This window comes from Triticum urartu, chromosome 4A, assembly GCF_056163025.1.
Source record: "Triticum urartu cultivar PI428250 chromosome 4A, HENAU_Tu73, whole genome shotgun sequence".
NCBI lineage: Eukaryota > Viridiplantae > Streptophyta > Magnoliopsida > Poales > Poaceae > Triticum > Triticum urartu.
Genome location: NC_141876.1, coordinates 263,494,379 through 263,515,569, shown reverse-complemented (window position 1 = coordinate 263,515,569; position 21,191 = coordinate 263,494,379).

The window sequence follows — 21,191 nt, the reverse complement described above, 5'->3', positions numbered from 1 at the left end:
GTAGCGAATCCCCACGGACGATCAATTTTCTAATCCCAAGGTCCGCTGCGATCCTGAGACCGGCAAGCAGCCCCTCATACTCCAAAGTGTTGTTCGTCGACCTCTCCCGGGGAAAGTGCATTTGGACTACGTACTTGAGGTGCTCTACGCTGGGCGCGATGAGTAACACACCAGCACGGCACCTTGCAGTGCGAAAGCCCCATGAAAGTACATAATCCAGTCGCGGCTTGTTTCCTTGCCGGGGAGAGTGGTCTCTTGAATTTCTTCATCAGGCGTTGAGGTCCGTTCTGCAATGAACTCTGCAAAGACACTGCTCTGGATTGTCGAGGTGCTTTCAAACCTGAGGCCAAAGCTTGACAGTTACAACGCCCATTCCACAATCCTTCCGGATGCATCTGGTTAGTGCAAGATCCATTGAAATGGGAAGCGAGTGATGATGGTGAAATCACATGCTTGAAAGTAATGACGCAGCTTCCTTGAGGCCATAAGGAGGCCGAAGAGCAACTTCCGCACACCAAAGTATCTTGATCTGTCCCCCTGCAAGAGGGAGCTGACAAAGTAAACTGGGTGCTGCATCATCTTCTTCCTCTGTATCACTTCGTTTGCTTCAGCAGATCCTGCCTTGCCGGCACCAGACTCTGTCGGGGCTACTGCTTTGCCGGTGCCAGACTCTGCCGGGTCCTGCCTTGCCGGCACTAGACCCTGCCAGGGGGAGCTCTGACTCGTCATCCGATAGTCTTGCCACCACTACCGCCTCTTCTTCAACTTCCCTCTACGTCACTAACGCAACACTGACCACTTGATTCGTTGCCACTAGATATAGCAGCAACGGCTCTTGCGTTTCAGTCGCAACTAGTATTGGCGTAGAGGAGAGGTACCTCTTCGAATCCTGCAGCGCTGCCTCGGCCTTCGGGGTCCATTTCGCTAGCCCTGCCTTTTTCAAAATCATGAAAAAGGGGAGGGCGTGCTCAGCAGATTTGAAGATGAACCTACTCAAAGCAGCAAAGCAGCCAGCAAGCCGACGCACATCTTTGACTCGCCTTGGTGCCTCAATCTGCGTAATTGCCTTGATCTTGTCAGGCTTCGCCTCGATCCCTCGTTGAGACACAATGAACCCGAGAAGTTTGCCGGATGGGACACCGAACACACACTTCTCAGGGTTGAGACTGAGGTTGATCTTGCGCAAATTTGCAAATGTTTCTTCCAAATCTTGCACGAGTGTTGCCTTGTGCTTGGTTTTGACCACTATGTAATCCAAGTAGGCTTCCATATTCCTATGGAGTTGGGACTGAAAACCAATCTGAACCGTTCTTGAAAATGTCGAACCAACACTTTTCAACCCGAAAGACATTCGTATAAAACAATACGTACCACATGGGGTGATAAAAGCGGTATTGTCTTCATCTTCCTTCGTCATAAAAAATTGGTGGTATCCTGTATAGGCGTCAAGGAACGACAGCAGGTCTCACCCGACAGTGGACTCCATGATCGGGTCAATGCGCGACAAAGGGAAAGGATCCTCTGGGCAGGCTTTATTGATATCTGTATAGTCAATGCACAACCTCCATTTCCCATTTGCCTTGCGCACCACCAATGGATTGGCCAACCATGTTGGGTTGAGCACTCCTCTGACCAATCATGCTGCTTCCAACTTCCTAATCTCCTCGATGATGAACTCTTGCCACTCCAAAGCTTGCTTCCTAACCTTCTGCTTGACCGGCCGCGCATGAGGGCAGACAACAAGGTGGTGCTCAATCACCTCCCTGGGAATGTCGGGGATGTCGGACGCTTACCATGCAAACACGTCGACATTCTCCCACAGGAAGGCGACGAGTGCACTTTCCTATTTGCTGTCGAGGGTGGAGCTTACAGTGAAAGCTCCACCCGTGCCGTCCTCCTTGACGGGCACCTTCTTGGTCTCTGGTGGTGTAGCCTTGGATTTCTTGCTCTTGCCGGTGGGGCTCTCTAGCACGTCCCAAACGGAAACACAGCACTCCAAGGAGGCGCATTTGCCAGAGTGGGCACAAGAGGCTTGGGCGGGGCCAGAAGCCTTGTCGGCGACTGAGGACTTGCCGTTCTTCTTCCCCTCGGGGTTCCAGTAGCAGGAGCAAGTGTCTTGGTGGCAGGTCCTACCATCGCCTCCCGGTAGAGCTGGTCGGTACAGATCAGTGCATCCTTCTTGTCGGAGCCGATAGTGATGATGCTCATGGGGTCGGGCATCTTTAGTGTGTTGTAGGCGTAGTGTGATGCTGCCATAAACTTGGCCAGTGCTGGGCGGCCAACGATCCTGTTATACGGGCACGGGATCTTCCCTACATAAAAAGCGATCTTCTCTGTCCTATAGTTCAGCTCACCACCAAATGTGAATGGTAGTGTTATCTTACCCTTGGGCTGGCTTCTCCCTGGATTGATCCCTTGAAACGTGCCCATCTCCTCGAGATCTCCCTTGGGGATTTGCAATCTCTTAATCACCTGGGGCGAGATCAAGTTTAGACCGGCCCCGCCGTCCACTAGCATTTTTGTCACCTTGAGGTTGCGAATTGTTGGCGAAACCAACAATGACAAGCACCCTACCGTGGTTGTGCCATTAGGGCGATCCTCTACGTCGAAAATGATAGGCGTGTTGGACCATTTCAGTGGCCTCTGGGCATCGAATCGTGGCTCCGCCGCATTAATCTGGCGTGCCCACTATTTGAGATGGCGGTGAAAAGAATGCAACGAGGCGCCACCATCGATGCACATGGCTTCTATGGCTTTTTGGAACTCGTGCTCGCTGGACTCGTCGTCCTCTTCATGATCACCATCTCCCTCTTACTTATCACGGCCCCGAGTGGGCCTCTCTTGTTGCTTGTCCTTACCACGGTGGCCCCCTCGGCCCCCACACTTCTTATCGGACCCCTCGTCACCATCCTGGCCTTTCTCATTACCCCTTCTCTCTTACTCAGCTTTCTAACTCTCCACAAGCTGCTCAACTTGCCAGCAGTTCTGGAGGTCAAGGCACTTGGTGCGATGGATCTTGCAGTATTGCTTGTCGTAGCCCTCTGGCTTGTCGGCGGCCGCCAAGGCCTGGCAGGCGGCGCACCCGGCAACCTCCTTTTCGGGGTCATCAGCCTTGGCCTTCTTGGCGGTGCCGGGGTTGCCGGATTCCTCGACGGCAAGCACGGTCTTGCCCTTGCGCTTCCTGTTGCGTCATCAGCCTTTCTTTGCCGGGGCGACGACATCTTCATCCCCAGAGTCACTTTCCGCATCGACATATTCGCCGGGATACTTCCTCCCTTCTTCAGCCCGAGCACATCAATCGGCGAAAACATAAAGTTCAGCAACATCCCTAACCATGTTCATTGCCAGCTCTTCACACATCTGGTGGTTGCGCATGTTCTGATGAAACGCGCTGATGACAACGGCAGAATGAATGTCTAGGATGTTGTACTGCACACGGATGAATCTATGTATATACTTGCGCAGGGATTCGCCGTCCTTCTGGGGAATGAGGTGCAAATCGCTTGCCTGTCCAGGAGCTTGGTGGCCTCCGGTAAAGGCGCCAACAAGCTCGTGGCACAGATCCAACCAGGAGGAGATGGAATCTTCTAGAAGGTGCATTAACCATGACCTGGCGTTGGGCTTGAGCGCCAACGAGAAGTAGTTGGCGAGCACCTTGCCATCCCAATCCTCGGCTACTTGCATCGCGATGGTGTACACACTCAGGAGCTCGGACGTATGAGTCTTACCGTCGTAATTCTCCAGGACCTCTTGTTTGAATGTGCGGGTAGTCGGCCACTGGAACTGCCACAACTCACGGGTGAAAGCTGGACAACCTAACTCGTAAGGAAAGTCATCAGAATCCCCCGGTGCAGGCCTATATGCAGTGGGCCCTGCACGCTTCTCAGCTCCGCTCGATGGTCGTTCGAGCGTCCTCTTTAACCCGCTCCCAAAGGACTTGACGTTGGTCGCGACGAGCTCGTGGATCAGACGACGCCGTGGATCCATCATCACAGGCATCGACCCGCGAGCTAGCGACCATTGCTGTCGTGGTGCAGGGGAGTGCAACATAGTTGCGGCGCCTCCGCCCTGTCTACCGCTAGTGAGCGCCGGCTCGGTGGACCGACACAGCGAAGGGCTCGCCTCCTGGTATCGATCTTTATTGGCGTGGCCAATAAGGCTTTGGATGGCAGCACTCCATTCTTCTTGCTTCTCCGCAGTAGGAGGGAAGTCGAGGAGTAGCTGCACTCGCGCTAATGCTTCTGCTGGTGTAGGTGTCAGTGACAAACACGAGGAATGGGAGGCGCTCGGACTTCTAACTATGTTAGAAGGAGCGCCGTCACAGTTCTGTGGCCGTGCGCCGTCTTGGCCAGCATCTTGGCATGCATGTCGGCCCTGCGCATCCCGAGAATGACGTAGAGGGCTCTTCCCGCGGTGGCGCCCGGGGTCACTAGCATCACGACGCCGCTCGTTGCGCACGACTTGGGAGGACCGCGGCGCGGGCGCCACAGGGGGAGTCTTGGAGGTCGCCGCCCCGCCCATAGGTAGCACGGCTCCACCCTTGGAGGTCCCCGCGTCGCCCGTAGGCAGCTTGGCTCCATTCTTTGATGCGGCGGCGCGCGGCTCGTCTTCTCGGGCACGAACGACGCCGCTAGCCTGGCTTCAGTTGCCAGAATGTTGTGGACGCCCGCAATCCGCACCTCCGCCACCATCCACGACTATCATGTCGCCCGTCCGTGCTGGCAAAGGTAGAACGGCTCCGGACGAACCGATCGCCGTGATCTTCTTCTTCTTGGGAGCCATGGTGATCAAGGAAACGACATGCTAACCGCTAGATCAGGTTTGCCGAACTCTTCGACCCTGCCTAGCGCGCCAGAGATGTTGGTGGAAACGACACCTACGGGATCACGTGGACCCCTTCTATAGTTTGGCAGGGAAGAAGGGTGTGCAAAGTGAAGATCTAACGATCAACACGATGGATTTTTACCCAGGTTCGGGTCGCTGAGCAGGGTAAAAACCCTAGTCCTACTTGAGTGTATATTCTGTGTTCTTGAGCTTCAGCTTCCTGCTATGCATGCAAGCTGGGCCGAGAGGTTCAAAAGTCCGACCCCTCCTCCAGTACGCAGTGGGCCTCCTTTTATATGTCCAAGGGGTTGCCAAAGTGGCATACAGGAGGTGTAAAGTAACTACAGTGTCTATGTTTATCATCAGTGTCTTAGGACAAACACATTAAATGCGCTGCTTACATGCCCCTTAGCTTTATTGGGGACAGGAATAGAGCCCGTCCCATCCGTCGCTGCCTCTCTGTGTCTTGACACGCATCCAGGATGACAAGGCATGCAATGCCAGCCTGGCTGCCTAGCCGTTGCACTGGAGCGGTGGCTGGATCTTCACAAAGATCTACATGCCACCACATAGGTGCTTGCTAGGCTGGCAGGCCCGTCGTCATGCTGGAGTGGTGGCGGGGTGGCGGAACCTTTCCGTGGCCTTGCCGATGCCCCTAGCAAGGTTCTTGCTGGGGCCCCGCAAATGCCTTTGGCAAGGATCTTGCTAGGAACCTCGCCTTCTGGTCTTCACAAAAATCTGCATGCCACCGTGCATGCGCCCCTGGGCCTTGGTTTTAACATTTGTTGATGGTGTCAAAGCTTCCAACCTCAAGGGTGGTGGTTTTTTCAGTGCTTCACAAGGCGTCCCATCAAGGACCTTGCCGGGGTCTTGCAAGTCATCCCGGCAAGGATCTTGTCGAGGGTCCAACTCGTCTTCTGCTCTCTGGTCTCTAGCTTGGCCGCTTCTCTAGTGATCCTGTTTTTATCTTTGATCACCCTCTTCAGGCCTCACCGTAGGTGTGATTACGACTTCCCATGCACAAGTATGGGGTGCTAAAGGGCCCAAGCTTTAGTGCACCGATACTTGCTTAGGATTTTGCTAGCCAATTTTGTTTTACTAAGTACAGATACTACTTGTGCATCCAAAAACCCTTAAACCATGTTTCTTGCCATGAGTGTCCACCATATCTACCTATGGATTGAATAAGACACTTCAAGTAAGTTGTCATCGGTGCAAAAAGCAATAAAAATTGCTCCTAAATATGTATGATCTTTTATTGTAAGGGAAAAGAAGCGCTGTAGGAACTTGTGATGGTAAAGAAATAAAAGCGACAGATTTCATAATAAAGGTTGCTATCACAAAGGGAAATACAGCACGATGTTCCTTTGCATTAAGGGTTTGCACATCCAAAAATAAAAAGTGCATGACAACCTCTGCTTCCCTCTACGAAGTGCCTATCTTTTACTTCATGTATTTACTTTTATGCAAGAGTCAATAGTATTCCTTCTTACTTCAACCTCAATTATTCTTTAGTTGGAAAGCATCATGTGGTGGGGAAAGATCCAAGCATATATGGCCATTCAAAATATTTGATCATGAATTTTTATTGTTGACAACTATCCATATGATAAATAAGTTGGGAGGCGAAACATTAAGCTTCTATCTTTCTCTGTGTTCGACGGATGCTATTCGTTCTAAAAATATGCTTTGAGTGTTAGCAATCATGGAAGACTATATGTAGTTGAGTATGTGGAATTTGCTAAATCAAAGCTCTTACATAGACCCTTCCTGAAAATAAGATGAATTGTAATTGTTTGGTGATTGAAAGCATAGTTTCTTAGTTTTTAAGAAACTTTATGGTCTATACTTTAACATGTGAATAGCTTGTTACTTTATCATGAGAAGTTTTATGAGATGACCTACTGTTTATGATATATAATGATGCTAGAAAAAGTGTTTGGAACTATCATTGAGCAAATTTATGCACTATGCTAGCATTCACACTTCATAAATTATTTCTTTTATCATTTACCTACTCGAGGATGAGTAGGAATTAAGCTTGGGCATATTGACACGTCTCCAACGTATCTATAATTTATGAAGTATTCATGCCATGTTTACAACAATTTTATATGGTTTTGGTATGATTTGATTAGAACTTACCTGGACTGACGTCATTTTCAGCAGAACTAGCATGGTGTCTTTTTTGTGCAGAAATAAAAGTTCTCGGAATGAGCTGAAAATTTACGATGATTTTTATGGACCAAAATGGACCCCCGAAGCAAAAGAGCTAGGCCAGGAAGTGGACGAGCAGGCCACAAGCCCTCTAGGTGTGCCCTACCCCCCAGGGAGGGTGCTCCGGGCTTGTGGGCCCCTCAGGGACCCCCTTGACGTGAGATCAACACCAAAAATTCTTATAAATACCCAAACCTACGAAAAGAACCCTAGATTGGAAGTTCCACTGCCGCAAGCCTCCGTAGGCATGAAAAATCAATCTAGGCCCTCTCTGGCACCCTGCCGAAGGGGACCATCATCTCCGTAGGCAATGGAGGAGGAAGCCGGAAGGGGCCATCATCACCATGGGGGCCATGGACCAGAGGGAGAACCTCTTCCAGTCTAGGGGGAGGCAATGGAGAAGGAAGCACAAAGGGCAGACTCTCTCCCCCTCACTCTCGGTGGCATCGGAGTGCCGCCGGGGAACCATTGCCGCGGTGATCGTCTTCATCAACATCACCATCTTCATCACCTTCCTAATCTCTTTTAAGTGGTCTACTCTCCCGCACCCCGCTGTAATCCCCTACTTGAACATAGTGCTTTAGGCCACATATTATGATCCAATGATGTGTTGCCATCCTATGATGTTTTGAGTAGATTTCTTTTGTCTTTTGGGTTGATTGATGATCTAGATTGGTTTGAGTTGTATGTTTTATTTTGGTGCTGCCCTATGGTGCCTTCCGTGCCAGGCACACGTGAAGGATTCCCGATGTAGGGTGTTGCAATACGTTCATGATTCACTTATAGTGGGTTGCTAGAATGACGGAAGCTTAAACCCGAGTAAGGGGGTTGTTGTGCATGGAATAAAGGGGACTTGATATTTTAATGCTATGGTTGGGTTTTACCTTAATGATCTTTAGTAGTTGTGGATGCTTGCTAGAGTTCCAACCATAAGTGCATATGATCCAAGTAGGGAAAGTATGTTAGATTATGCCTCTCCCTCATATAAGATTGCAATAATGATTACCGATCTTGTTAACAATTGCGCGGGACAATTCCGCACACCAATCCATCATTATTCCTCACTCGCTATTTGTAATATATTCTGATATATTCTAAGTTTATGATAAAAACACCTATTTTTATATTTTAGTTATCCGATATCATGCAAAGCTATCCTCTTCATACCCACAACACAGTTTTATTTCTCGTTTCTAGATGGAAGCGAACGTTCGGTGCACATTGAGTCGTATCAGTGGCAGATAGGACTTGAGAGAATATTGATCCGACGTTTAGCTCCCTGTGGGTTCGACAGTCCATACTTATCACTTCCACCTGTGGAAATTGCTACGATGATTGCTTGCACTTGGGTAACAAGCATGCATCTACGGGAAAGCGCATCCACCACAACATTTTCTTTGCCTTTGATATAGTTGATGACATAAGGAAAAGACTCAATGAATTCACTCCACTTAGCATGGCGCTTGTTCAACTTAGTTTGACCCTTAAGATACTTAAGTGTTTCATGATCCGTGTGAAGAATGAACTCATGAGGGTGGACATAATGCTCCCAAACATGCAGGACTCCTAGTAAAGCATATAATTCTTTGTCACAGCTGGGGTAGTTAAGTTGCGCTCCAGAAAGTTTTTCACTAAAATAAGCTATGCGGCACTTCTCTTGCATCAACACACCTCCTATGCTGTACCCACTAGCATCACAATGGATCTCAAATGGTTTATCAAAGTTGGGTAATGCAAGCAAAGGGGTATATCTAAGCAAATTCTTATGATCGTTGAATGCGGTATCTTGAGATGGTCCCCAAACAAATGGTGCATTTTTCTTACTCAAGGCATGCAAAGGTAAAACAATGGTGCAAAAATCCTTCACAAATCAACGATAAATCCAGCTAAGCCAAGAAAACTACGCACTTGTTGCAAGGTAGTTGATTGGGGTCAAGTTTAAATAGACACAATCTTAGATTCATCTACATGAACACCCTTAGAAGACACAACGAAACCCAAGAAAACTAGCCTATCGACACCAAAAAGGCATTTGTTCATATTAGCATAAAGGCGCTCTTTTCTAAGAGTTTGCAAAACGGTTCTAAGATGGGTGACATGATCTTTGAGATATTTGTTAAAAACAAGAATATCGTCAAAATAGAAAACAACAAATACACTGATGTATGGGTGAAGAACAAAATGCATCACATGCATAAAAGTGTTGGGTGCTTCGGATAAGCCCATAGGAATGACCAACCATTCATATAAACCAAACTTGGGTTTTAAAGCAGTTTTCCATTCATCACCTTCTTGGATGCGTATTTGATAGTCGCCACTTTTAAGATCAATTTTAGAAAAATTTGTGGCTCCACTGAGTTCATATAGCATGTCATCAAGGCATGGAATGGGTTAGTGATATCGAACGGTGATAGCATTGATAGGATGAAAATCAGAACACATGCGATACGTACCATATTTCTAGGGACCAAGGATTACCGGTATGGCACATGGGCTTAATCTTTCTTGTACATGCCCGTTGTCGACGAGTTGTTGAACTTGCTGTTGAATTTCCTTGGTTTCCTCAGGATTGACGTTGTATGGTGCCTTGTTAGGAAGAGGTCCGCCTGGAATGAGGTCGATTCGGTGTTCAATGCGTTGTAGTGGAGGTAGTCCTGGAGGTAGCTCGTCGGGGAAAACATCTTGGAATTCCTGCAATAGAGAAGACAACACCAAAGGTAGATTGTGAGAGGTGTTAGTTTTATGCACCTCGTCCTTGCACAATAGGACATAGTGCATAACACTTGATGGGTTATCGCATAGTTCTCTCATCTCACTTTTGGTGGCAAATAGGATGAAGATTTTCTTGTCGCTCATCGTGGAGGCACTCAATTTGGGCTTGTGGCGCTCACTCTCTTTTTGGTGGTTCGCTGTCTCACTATTTTCTCCATGATGGTTGGTTTCTTGCTTGTCGGCGATCACTTGGCTTGATGACATAGGTCGTAGCACATACTCTTTTCCTTTCATCTTGAAGCTATAGTGATTGGTACGCCCTTGTGGATGACGCCATGGTCAAATTGCTAAGGTTGTCCAAGTAGGAGGTGGCAAATGGACATTTGAATGACATCACACTCCAAAGTTTCTTCATATGCTCCGATCTTGAAGGAAACTTGAACCATGTGCTCGACTTGAATAGTGCCTAAGTTGCTAAGCCATTGGACCTTGTAGGGGCAAGGGTGCTTCATCTTTACCAATTGGAGCTTGGAACATAGCTCTTCACTTCCGAAGTTATGGCAACTTCCTCCGTCGATGATGACCTTCACAGACCTTCCATTCAGCCCGGCTTGGTGTGGAAGATATGGAATCTTTGGTCTTCGTCTTGTTGATGTTGAAGGGTAAAGACCTTGGAGACAACATGAGCGGGGCTCGAATCTTCGTCACAAAAGACTTGATCATCTTCATCTTTATTCACTTGTCGGTGCATAGCCATATGCTCAAGGGCTTCCATTTACCCTTCACTCATGGAGTCGTATGTACCATAATCATTGAGGATCATGGTGCACTTGTTGGTACACTCGAAGGACTTGTGGCCTCAGCCACCGCAAGTGAAGCACTTGATTGAACTTGTCTTGATGGTCTCATCCGGTGGACTTGTAGATGATAAAGCTCTCGGCTTGAAGTTGCTTGTAGAAGGAGGAAGACTTGAAGCTGTCGAAGTTTTCTTGTAACTTGATTTGTCACCGTTGGTTGGAGAAGGTTTGGTTGAGGTAGAAGGTGGCTGAGTCATTGAAGATTGGTTGGAGGAGCCGTAGTTTTTGGAAGAGTATTTGGCATACTTGAAGTCATCTTGCACTTGTCGTTCCGCCTTGGTGGCTTGATGCACTAGCTCGATGAGGTTTGAGTAAGGTTGGAAGTCGGCGATCTTCTTGATAGAGTGATTGAGTCCATTGAAGAAACGTGTCATAGTTTGCTCATCATCTTCCGTGACATTTTCTCAAATCATGGCAATCTCCATTTCCTTGTAGTACTCTTCAACGCTCTTTGTTCCTTGCTTGAGGAGTGGTAATTTCTTGAAAGAGGTCGCGGCTGTAGTAAGTTGGCACAAAACGTGCTCTCATGACATCCTTCATTTGCGCCCAAGTTGTGATTGGTGGTTCACCTCTTGCTTCTTGACACGGCTTGATGAGGTTTGAGTAAGGTTGGAAGTCGGCGATCTTCTTGATAGGGTGATTGAGTCCATTCAAGAAACGTGCCATAGTTTGCTCATCATCTTCCATGGCATTTGCTCTAATCATGGCAATCTCCATTTCCTTGTAGTAATTTTCAACGCTCTTTGTTCCTTGCTTGAGGAGTTGTAATTTCTTGAAGAGGTCGCGGTTGTACTAAGTTGGCACAAAACATGCTCTCATGACATCCTTCATTTGCGCCAAGTTGGGATTGGTGGTTCACCTCTTGCTTCTTGAAGCTCAATAACTTGCTCCCACCAAATGAAGACATAGTCTTGGAAATCAAGGGATGCCATGGCAATCTTCTTCTCTTCCTCATAGTTGTGCAAATGAAATATCTTGTCAACCTTCAATGCCCATGAAAGATACTCTTTGAGATCATTGTTTTTGGAGAACTTGGGCATGGTGAACTTGAGCTTGCCGTATCGTTTCTCTTCATTATGTTGGGGTCGAGGGTGATGAGGACATAACTACCTTGGATATGACCAAAAATATTGCATACAAGTATATTTGTGAGGTGATTTCTAATGCAAACTATGCAATGATTTATTTATGTCATCCAGGACAAAAATACTTCAGAAACTTTTGTGTCATGTCTAATTGCGGGTGTATGGGACATTTGTACAATCCACATGTGAATATAAGGGAAAAAGAGAAGTTTAGGTGTTGTTCAAAAAGTCCTCTCATGTCACTTTTGGGCGAAGAGAAGATAGAGTCCAAGTCACTCACGTTTTGTATTCAGATTCGGACTACACAGACATACATGACTCAAAACGCGAACAACTTTTTCATACGGACTCCGAATTCGTGCTCTTTCTAACACAGTTCGATTCACCTTCCAATTCGTCCGGAGCGTTGATTTATGGAAAAAAAATATAACGTTGCAGCAGAATCCGAGTCAAGCTACAAGCCCAAAGGTGTTGCATCACCTCCACTTGGGCCCATTAGCCTTGTACAACCTAGCATTAGTTTTAGGCTTCCTTGAGACGTCCTCCCACCTCCTTGGCCGCCACCCCTTGCTCCTATATAAGTATATCCGTGTAGTAGCTTTTTCCTTGGGATTTGTTTAGTTAAAAGTTAGCCATTGCAAATTCGTGTACTTCGTTTGTGTCCAACGACCAGACCAAGACCGCTCACGGATCCCCACCATTATCAATACTTCATATATTCGCAATATTCTGATTGCTATATCATATTCTTGCTCGTTCTTCGAGTGCTTGCAGGAATAGACCTTCGTGATCAGGCTGACCGTGCTTCCGGCATCGTCAGTAACCTCAGGAGATTGGTTTAGCGATTGCAAAGGCGCAACGTCGTGCACGTTTGTAGTCGGATCGTCAAAGTCGTCTCCACCAAATCGACAATTATCATCTCATCAAACGATCGGGACACCCTCGCCTCTATTAAGTGGTATCAGATCCAGGTTGCTCGGTGAGAATTTCCAGTTTTTCATAGATTAGATTTATTTTCTTACCTATTGTCCAAGAAAAAGCCAAAAAAATTAGATCTATTCATCCTTTGTCCAAGCCAGTTTGAGCCTTTGCAATTTTCTTTTCATTGCTTGCATAGTTGAATTATCGGTTGCATCATGATGTCGAGTTGCTGGTCTTAGTGTCTAGTTCATTTAGAGTTTCGAGTTATGTTCATATTAGTCACACCGCCGCTGCATCGTTATCCCTTCCGCTGTCCACCACCCCGTCCATCAATTTCCATCATGTGCTACCCATCGTTCATTGTCATAATCATAGTTGAGGTCATTCACATCTTTGCTTGATCCAATCTGCATCTTATCTAGTTGTCTTGAAAAGAGAGACAAAAAAGTTGTAAAAAAGAGAGAAAGAAACAAAAGTGTGAGGAAAAAAAGAGAGAATAAAAAAACAAAATTAGAATCTATCTAGACTCAATCTCGTAGTTGAATTCAGATTGGAATCTGTTTTGTGCACTGTTCAGTAGAACAGGCATAACTTTCTCATACGAAGTCCGTTTAGGCTCCGCGAGTACTCAAATGAAATCTAGCAACGAGCCGCATCTAAATAGTTGCAGTAGCTACTTCAGTATTTGGCACCTCAAAATCGGCTTTTAAATAGGTCTTTTTGCCCTCCGAAGTTCACGAACACAACTTATTTTAGTTTTTCAGGCCAGTTTTAGAATTGTTTTGACTCCTCATATCAACTCGTAATTAAGTGGTTCCTTTTGCATTTGAAAGCTTGAGTCAATACCTTTCTTGAAAAAAATTATCAAAAAATTGGCACAAACTTTTGTAGAGGAAAGTTGGAGAGAAAGTTGTTGATATATCCTGCTTGGGTGTTGTGTCATATCATTATCTTTACTGCTATTGTGATCTTCACTTATATCTTGTTGTCCAGAGCTACTTCATATCCTTTATTGATACTAGTTGTGCTACACCGTGACCTCATTAGTGTTTTAGGCTCGCATCTCTAGTTCGGTCTTGCCTAGGACCAGCACAGTATCGTCGTTGAGCGTTTATTCAACATTGCATCTCTAAATTGATTATTGCTAATCTTTTGCTACCATATATAGCCAACCTAGCTCCACATATTTCTACACCATGCATATTTACGTTCAATCGCTTTTTCAATCTTTGGAGTTATTTGACACCGTTGGTTGCCTGTCACCACCTGCTGCATGGTAAGAACTTGTAAGATATTGATATTTGCTTTACTGTGAGCGCTTTACCATCACACCCTAGTAGTTCATAGGAACATTATTCTTGAATTTTGTTTCTTGTTTCTACTAATCATTACAGGGTCCGAAGATAGAAGTTCTTGGACGACAAATACATCTTCACCATTACGAGAGGTAGGACAACACACACAAGCATATGGTCAGGTTATCTCTTTACCATCATTCGAGGGTAGATTTAATCCTGCAATTTATCTAGCTTGGGAGCTTGAAATAGATCAAGTTTTTACTCACCATGATTTTTTTGAACATGAGAGAGTACGAGCTACCACTAGAGCATTTACTGGTTTTGCTTCTGTTTGGTGGAGTGTACATTGTAAGAAAAACATTGATAACCAACCCATAACTTGGAAAGTTTTGAAAGCTGTAATGAGACAACATTTTTCCTCCTTATTATTGTCATGAATTGCTTAGAAAATTGGAAGAATTAAAACAAGGCAGTAACACTGTTCATGCTTACTATCAAGAGTTCTAATCTTATATGCATCATTGTGACATAGATGAATCTGAGGATGATACAATGAATAGATTTTTTGGTGGTTTGAACCATGATATCTGTGCAAGATTTCAGTATATTCCTCATTGCATTACTGGTATGTATTTTTGCGCTAGTACCTTTGAGATAAATATCCATGAGGATGCATTGGGTGACTACAACAACTACTATTCCTTGTTACTGTTATGAATCTTGTTACTGTTAAGAATGCGTCATGTTATCAAACAACTAAAATACCAACAATTTTGATTGCACCAATTGAATTAACTGTTGATGCAAAAGAACTAATGTTTAATCATTTTGATATCACCTCTAATCTTGGTGATGATTCTATGTCCAATGACTTATTGCATGTTTGCTTATATAAGCATGTTGTACCATGTAAATTTGATGGAAGTAAGGTTTATTCATCATTGTTGGGATGGTTTAATGATGAACATTGTCAATCTTTTGAAATGAATAAGAGCTTCACTTATATGTGAATCTGAGTTGCAATATTTTTATGCCTTCTACTTCTTGTGATAATTTTTTGTCTTTAGATTTTATGAACTATGAAAGTTACTCATGTATACATGTGTCATATGTGCAAAAATCAAGGGAAGTAAAAATGGATGGCATATACATATACAACATGTACACCTTGTCTCTTTTGTTAGCCACATTTCAGATTAAGCAACGCCGAGGACGGCTTTGTTTTCAAGAAGGGGAGGATGATGAGGACATGACTACCTTGGATACGACCAAAAATATTGCATACATGTATATTTGTGAGGTGATTTCTAGTACAAACTATGCAACGATTTATTTATGTCATCCAGGATAAAAATACTTTAGAGACTTTTGTGCCATGTCTAATTGCAGGTGTATGCGACATTTGTACAATCCACATATGAAGATAAGGGAAAAAGAGAAGTTTAGGTGCTGTTAAAAAGTCCTCTCACGTCACTTTTGGGCCAAGATAAGATAGAGTCCAAGTCTCTCACGTTCTGGATTCAGATTCGGACTACACAGACATACCTTACTCAAAATGCGAACAACTTTTTCATACGGACTCTGAATTGGCTGATTATTTTTTTGTTTGAAAGTAGATTTCGTGCTCTTTCTAACACAGTTGGATTCACCTTCAAATTCGTCCGGAGCGTTGAGTTATGGACGAAACAATCTAACTTTGCAGCAGAATCCGAGTCAAACTACAAGCCCAAAGGTGTTGCATCACCTCCACTTGGGCCCATTAGCCTTTTACGACCTAGGGTTAGTTTTAGGATACCTTGGGACGTCCTCCCACCTCCTTGGCTGCCACCCCTTGCTCCTATATAAGTAGATCCATGTAGTACCTTTTTCCTTGGGATTTGTTTAGTTAACAGTTAGCCATTGCAACTTCGTGTAATTCGTTTGTGTCCAACGACCAGACCAAGACCGCTTACGGATCCCCATTGAGGGAGTCCTGGATTAGGGGGTATCCGGACAGCCGGATTATATCCTTTGGCCGGACTGTTGGACTATGAGAATACAAGATTGAAGACTTCGTCCCGTGTCCGGATGGTACTCTCCTCGGCGTGGAAGGCAAGCTTGGCAATACGGATATGTAGATCTCCTTGATTGTAACCGACTCTGTGTAACCCTAGCCCCCTCCGGTGTCTATATAAACCGGAGGGTTTTAGTCCGTAGGACAACATACAATCATACCATAGGCTAGCTTCTAGGGTTTAGCCTCTTTAATCTCGTGGTAGATCAACTCTTGTACTACTCATATTATCAAGAATAATCAAGCAGGACGTAGGGTTTTACCTCCATTAAGAGGGCCCGAACCTGGGTAAAACATCGTGTCCCCTGCCTCCTGTTACCATCCGCCTTAGACGCACAGTTCGGGACCCCCTACCCGAGATCTGCCGGTTTTGACACCGACATTGGTGCTTTCATTGAGAGTTCCACTGTGCCGTCGCCGTAAGGAAGGATGCCTCGTATCGTTGTTAAAAACAACATTACCGCCGGGGGAGCCCTGGCTGTCGGCCAAACTCTCCGGCTAGGCAATTTCATCATGACCTCCCGTTCGGCCGCTGCGCCGACGATGACTTCTCGGGTCATCAAAAATAGCCTCCACGTCGGCTAGGAATTTGCCGAGAAGATGGATCCAGTGGAGCTCTCTTCCCTAAACGAGCTCTTGGATCGTATCGCCGCCTTGGGAGTCGCTACAGACTATGATCGGATTGGGCTTAAACCCGATCAAAGGGAGATTAACTCTCCACCGGTCACCCATCATATTGCGGTAGTGGAGGAACAATGCAGCGATTCTTCCTCTATCTTGAGGAGTACCTATGTCCGGATTCCTGAACTCTCCGAGCCGGACACCCATTTACGGGAGGACATCACTCAAGCCCTGAACCTAGAGTCAGGTAGCGGGCCAGACTTACCGGGCAACATCCCGGAATCCGAACTTCCAAGATCGGAAACTCCTCGGCCCCTGGGTCTCAGATCGGGTAGGGGTTCGGACTCAAATCCACCCACCCACCTAGACATAAACGATCTTTCCCACATCAGGCAAGAGCCCCATGAAATAGTACATCATTATTGGGCCAGATTCCTCCTTGTGATGAACAAGGTTAAGGACTGTCGCGAGGAAGACGCAGTCTCATTTTTTGCAATAATTGCACGGACAAGGGAATCCTTAATGCCTTAAGTCGCCGTGACATATCACGCTTCGCTGACTTGGCGTCCATAGTATGAAAGTACTGCGCGATGGAAAGCGCCTGGAAAACTGAAACGAAATTTTGGGATAATCCGGCTCGGAATATACACCCAGTCCGAAGTAAAAGGGTGCACTATCATAAGACACCCGAGTTAGTTACAAAGAAACAAAAACCCTCTACAGGGCATGGAACCGTATTGGAGGGATGGCTCAACGGCCCCTGCAATATTCATAGTACAACGGATACCACACCAACACACAGCCTTAGAGCATGTTGGGTACTCCGGAAGGTGGCCAAAAGTGGTGAGGATCTTCTCATCCCAAATACCACAGAGCATCATCCCATGGATAGCAATACGGTATTAACAGTCTTCAAAACCTTCGCATCAAATAATAGGCACAAGCGAACACTCCGCAGCCTCGCCCAAATCTGCCACGTGGCAGCAGTGAACCCATGGAGTGACACGCCTATTACCTTCAATGCCAGTGACGAACCTAAATTCCGAACAGCCCGAGCACCAGCTGCACTGGTCCTCAGTCCAATGGTGGACGGCTTTCGACTCACCAAAGTACTCATGGACGGCGGTAGTGGATTGATCCTCATCTATGAGGAAATTCTTCACAAAATGGAAATAGACTGGAACCGCATTGAGCAAAGCAGCACAACCTTCAGAGGAATCATCCCCAGTCGGGAAGCATGCTGTGCCGGGAAAATCACACTAGATGTGGTATTCGGCACGCCGGAGAACTATATGTCCGAAGAAATTACATTCCAATTGGCCCCGTTCAGTAGTGGATACCACACCCTTTTAGGACGGGAGGCGTTCACGATCTTCCAAGCCATACCCCATTATGGGTACATGAAGCTCAAAATGCCCAGGCCCAACGGAATCATCACTCTCGCTAGTGATCCGGACACAGCAATCCGCGCCAAAAACAAAACAGCCGCATTGGCCCTCGAGGCATTGTCCGAAGCCCTTTCGGCCGAGGAGTTAACTACGCTACGCTCCATAGTGGACAGGGACGACGTGATACTTGACAAGAGATCCAAGTCCACCTCTTTTAAACCAGAGGATGAAATAGTCCAATTTGAAGTCCACCCAACGGACCCTACAAAAACAGCCTCCATCGGGGCACAGCTAAACCCCGCCGTGGACGCCACACTACGAGAGTTCCTGCGCGAGAGTTGCGACATATGCGCCTGGCACCCCTCAGACATGCCAGGAATCCCACGCAGGCTGGCCGAGCACAGCCTCAATATTATAAAGGGATTCAAGCCGGTCAAGCAGACAATTCGGCATTTCTCTGAACCTAAGAGACAAGCTATGGGAGAAGAACTAGCCAAGTTATTAGAGGCCGGATTCATTAGAGAAATAAAACACCCAGATTGGCTAGCAAACCTGGTGATGGTACCAAAGAAGGACAAATCCTGGCGCCTGTGTGTCGATTTTAAGGACCTCAACAAGGCCTGCCTAAAGGATCCCTTCCCCCTCCCCCGCATTGATCAAATTATCGATGCTACCGCAGGACACGAGTCATTGTGTTTCCTCGACGCATACTCCGGCTACCACCAAATCAAGATGGCGGAGTCCGACCAAGACGCAACGGCATTTATCACACCATACGGCCCCTTTTGTTTCAACACAATGCCTTTCGGGCTCAAAAACGTCGGTGCAACATATCAGCGCATGATTCAGACATGTCTGGAGAAACAGATCGGCAAAACAGTAGAGGCATACATAGATGATGTGGTCGTCAAAACCAAACACGTCGACTCTCTAATAGACGACTTGAGGCTCACATTCAACAACCTCCGAAAATATGACATCAAGCTCAATCCGGAAAAATGCGTTTTCGGTGTACCAGCCGGAAAGCTCCTGGGCTTCATTGTCTCCAGTAGAGGAATTGAAGCTAATCCGGCCAAAATCCGAGCTCTGTCACAGTTGGCTACCCCAACAGACCTCAAACAAATCCAGAAATTAACTGGATGTGTGGCGGCTCTAAGCCGCTTTATCTCCCGCTTAGGAGAAAAGGCATTACCCCTTTATCGCCTCCTTTGGTGCACCGAACACTTCGAGTGGACGGACACTGCCACAGCCGGATTGGAAGAAATAAAAGCCATACTAGCAACCAACCCAATCCTGGCCGCGCCAAACATCGGCGAACCAATGCTGTTGTACATTGCAGCAACTCATCAGGTTGTAAGCGTAGTGCTCGTCGTTGAACGAGAAGCGGACGGACATAAATTCCCCCTTCAAAAGCCGGTATATTATGTATCCACTGTCCTCACTCCATGCAAGTCATGGTACCAACATTATCACAAGATAGCCTATGCGGTATTCATGGCATCCTGTAAACTGCGACACTACTTTCAAGAGTGTTCGATTACAGTAGCCTCGGAAGTGCCACTTAATGATATTATAAACAACCGCGGCGCCACGGGACGGATTGCCAAATGGGCCATTGAGCTCCTCCCGTTCCACATAACATACAAACCCCGGCGAGCCATTAAATCACAAGTATTGGACGACTTTGTCGTCGAATGGACGGAAGACGAACTACCTAAAGAGTACGGCGCATACTCCAATTGGATCATGCACTTCGACGGCTCCAAAATGCTAGCTGGTCTAGGGGCTGGCGTCGTCCTGACGTCCCCAACCGGAGATACAGTCCAATATGTACTGTAGATACTGCATACAGACTCCAACAACGCAGCCGAATATGAAGCCCTTTTACATGGTCTTCGGATGGCAGTTTCCATGGGCATTCAATGCCTGGAGGTGCGTGGGGATTCGAACCTTGCAATATCCCAAATAAATGGAGACTTCGATGCCAAGGATCCGAAGATGGCGGCCTATTGAAACGCCGTCCTAAAGATGTCAGCTCGATTCGAGGGGCTCGAATTTCACCTTGTGGCTCGGGAAAACAATCAGGCGGCGGATATCCTCGCCCGCATCAGCGCAAAACGCGATGCGATCCCCCCAACATCTTTTTGGAGAGGTTGTTTAAGCCATCCGTGGTATGGGAAGGGGACATCGGTAACAATAGTCTAGACCCAGCCAAAATACCCGATACCGAACACTCTGACATAATCAGAGGCTCTGCCACCGAAATAACACCTTCAGCCCACGTAATAATGGCCATCATTGCCCCGTGGATAGGACCATTCTTGGCCTACCTAACTAGGCAGGAACTTCCCGAGGACGAAAATGAGGCACGCTGCATAGTGCGGCGATCTAAAGCCTACAAGGTCCACGAGGGAGAGCTGTATAAAAAAGTACTACCGGAATCCTTCAAAGGTGCATCTCTGAAGAGGAAGGGCGGAAGATTTTGGCAGAAATTCAGGCTGGACTCGGCGGCCACCACGCCGCAGCCTGGGCCCTTGTAAGCAAGGCCTTCCGTACAGGTTTTTATTGGCCGACGGCCCGGGCAGACGCACATGACTTGGTCCAACGCTGCGTCGGTTGCCAGCTTTTTGCAAACAAAACCCACATGCCACCCACCGCCCTCCAAACAATCCCCATTACCTGGCCCTTCCCGGTCTGTGGGCTTGACATGGTTGGACCCCTTAAAGGGGGAACCCATAAGAAAAAAATACTTACTGGTCATGGTGGATTAATTCACCAAATGTATAGAAGCCAAACCTGTTAAAACGGCCAAATCCAGACCGATGATAGACTTCATATCCGGGGTTGTACACCATTATTGCGTCCCCCACAGCATCATCACTGACAACGACACGAACTTCACGGCCGATGAGGTAAAACTCTGGTGCAGCAACATGGGCATCAAGCTCGATTATGCTTCTGTCTATCACCCACAAACCAATGGCCAAGTTGAGCGAGCAAATGGTCTTATCATGAGCGGCATCAAACCCAGACTAGTGCGGTCCTTAAAGGAGTCTAACACGCAATGGGTAGAGGAGCTTGACTCCGTACTCTAGGGGCTGCGGACCACGCCGAATCGTACTACCAGATACACACCCTTCTTTATGGTGTACGGCGCAGAGGCGATTCTGCCCTGTGACATAATTCATGACTTACCTCGAGTGCGCATGTACGAA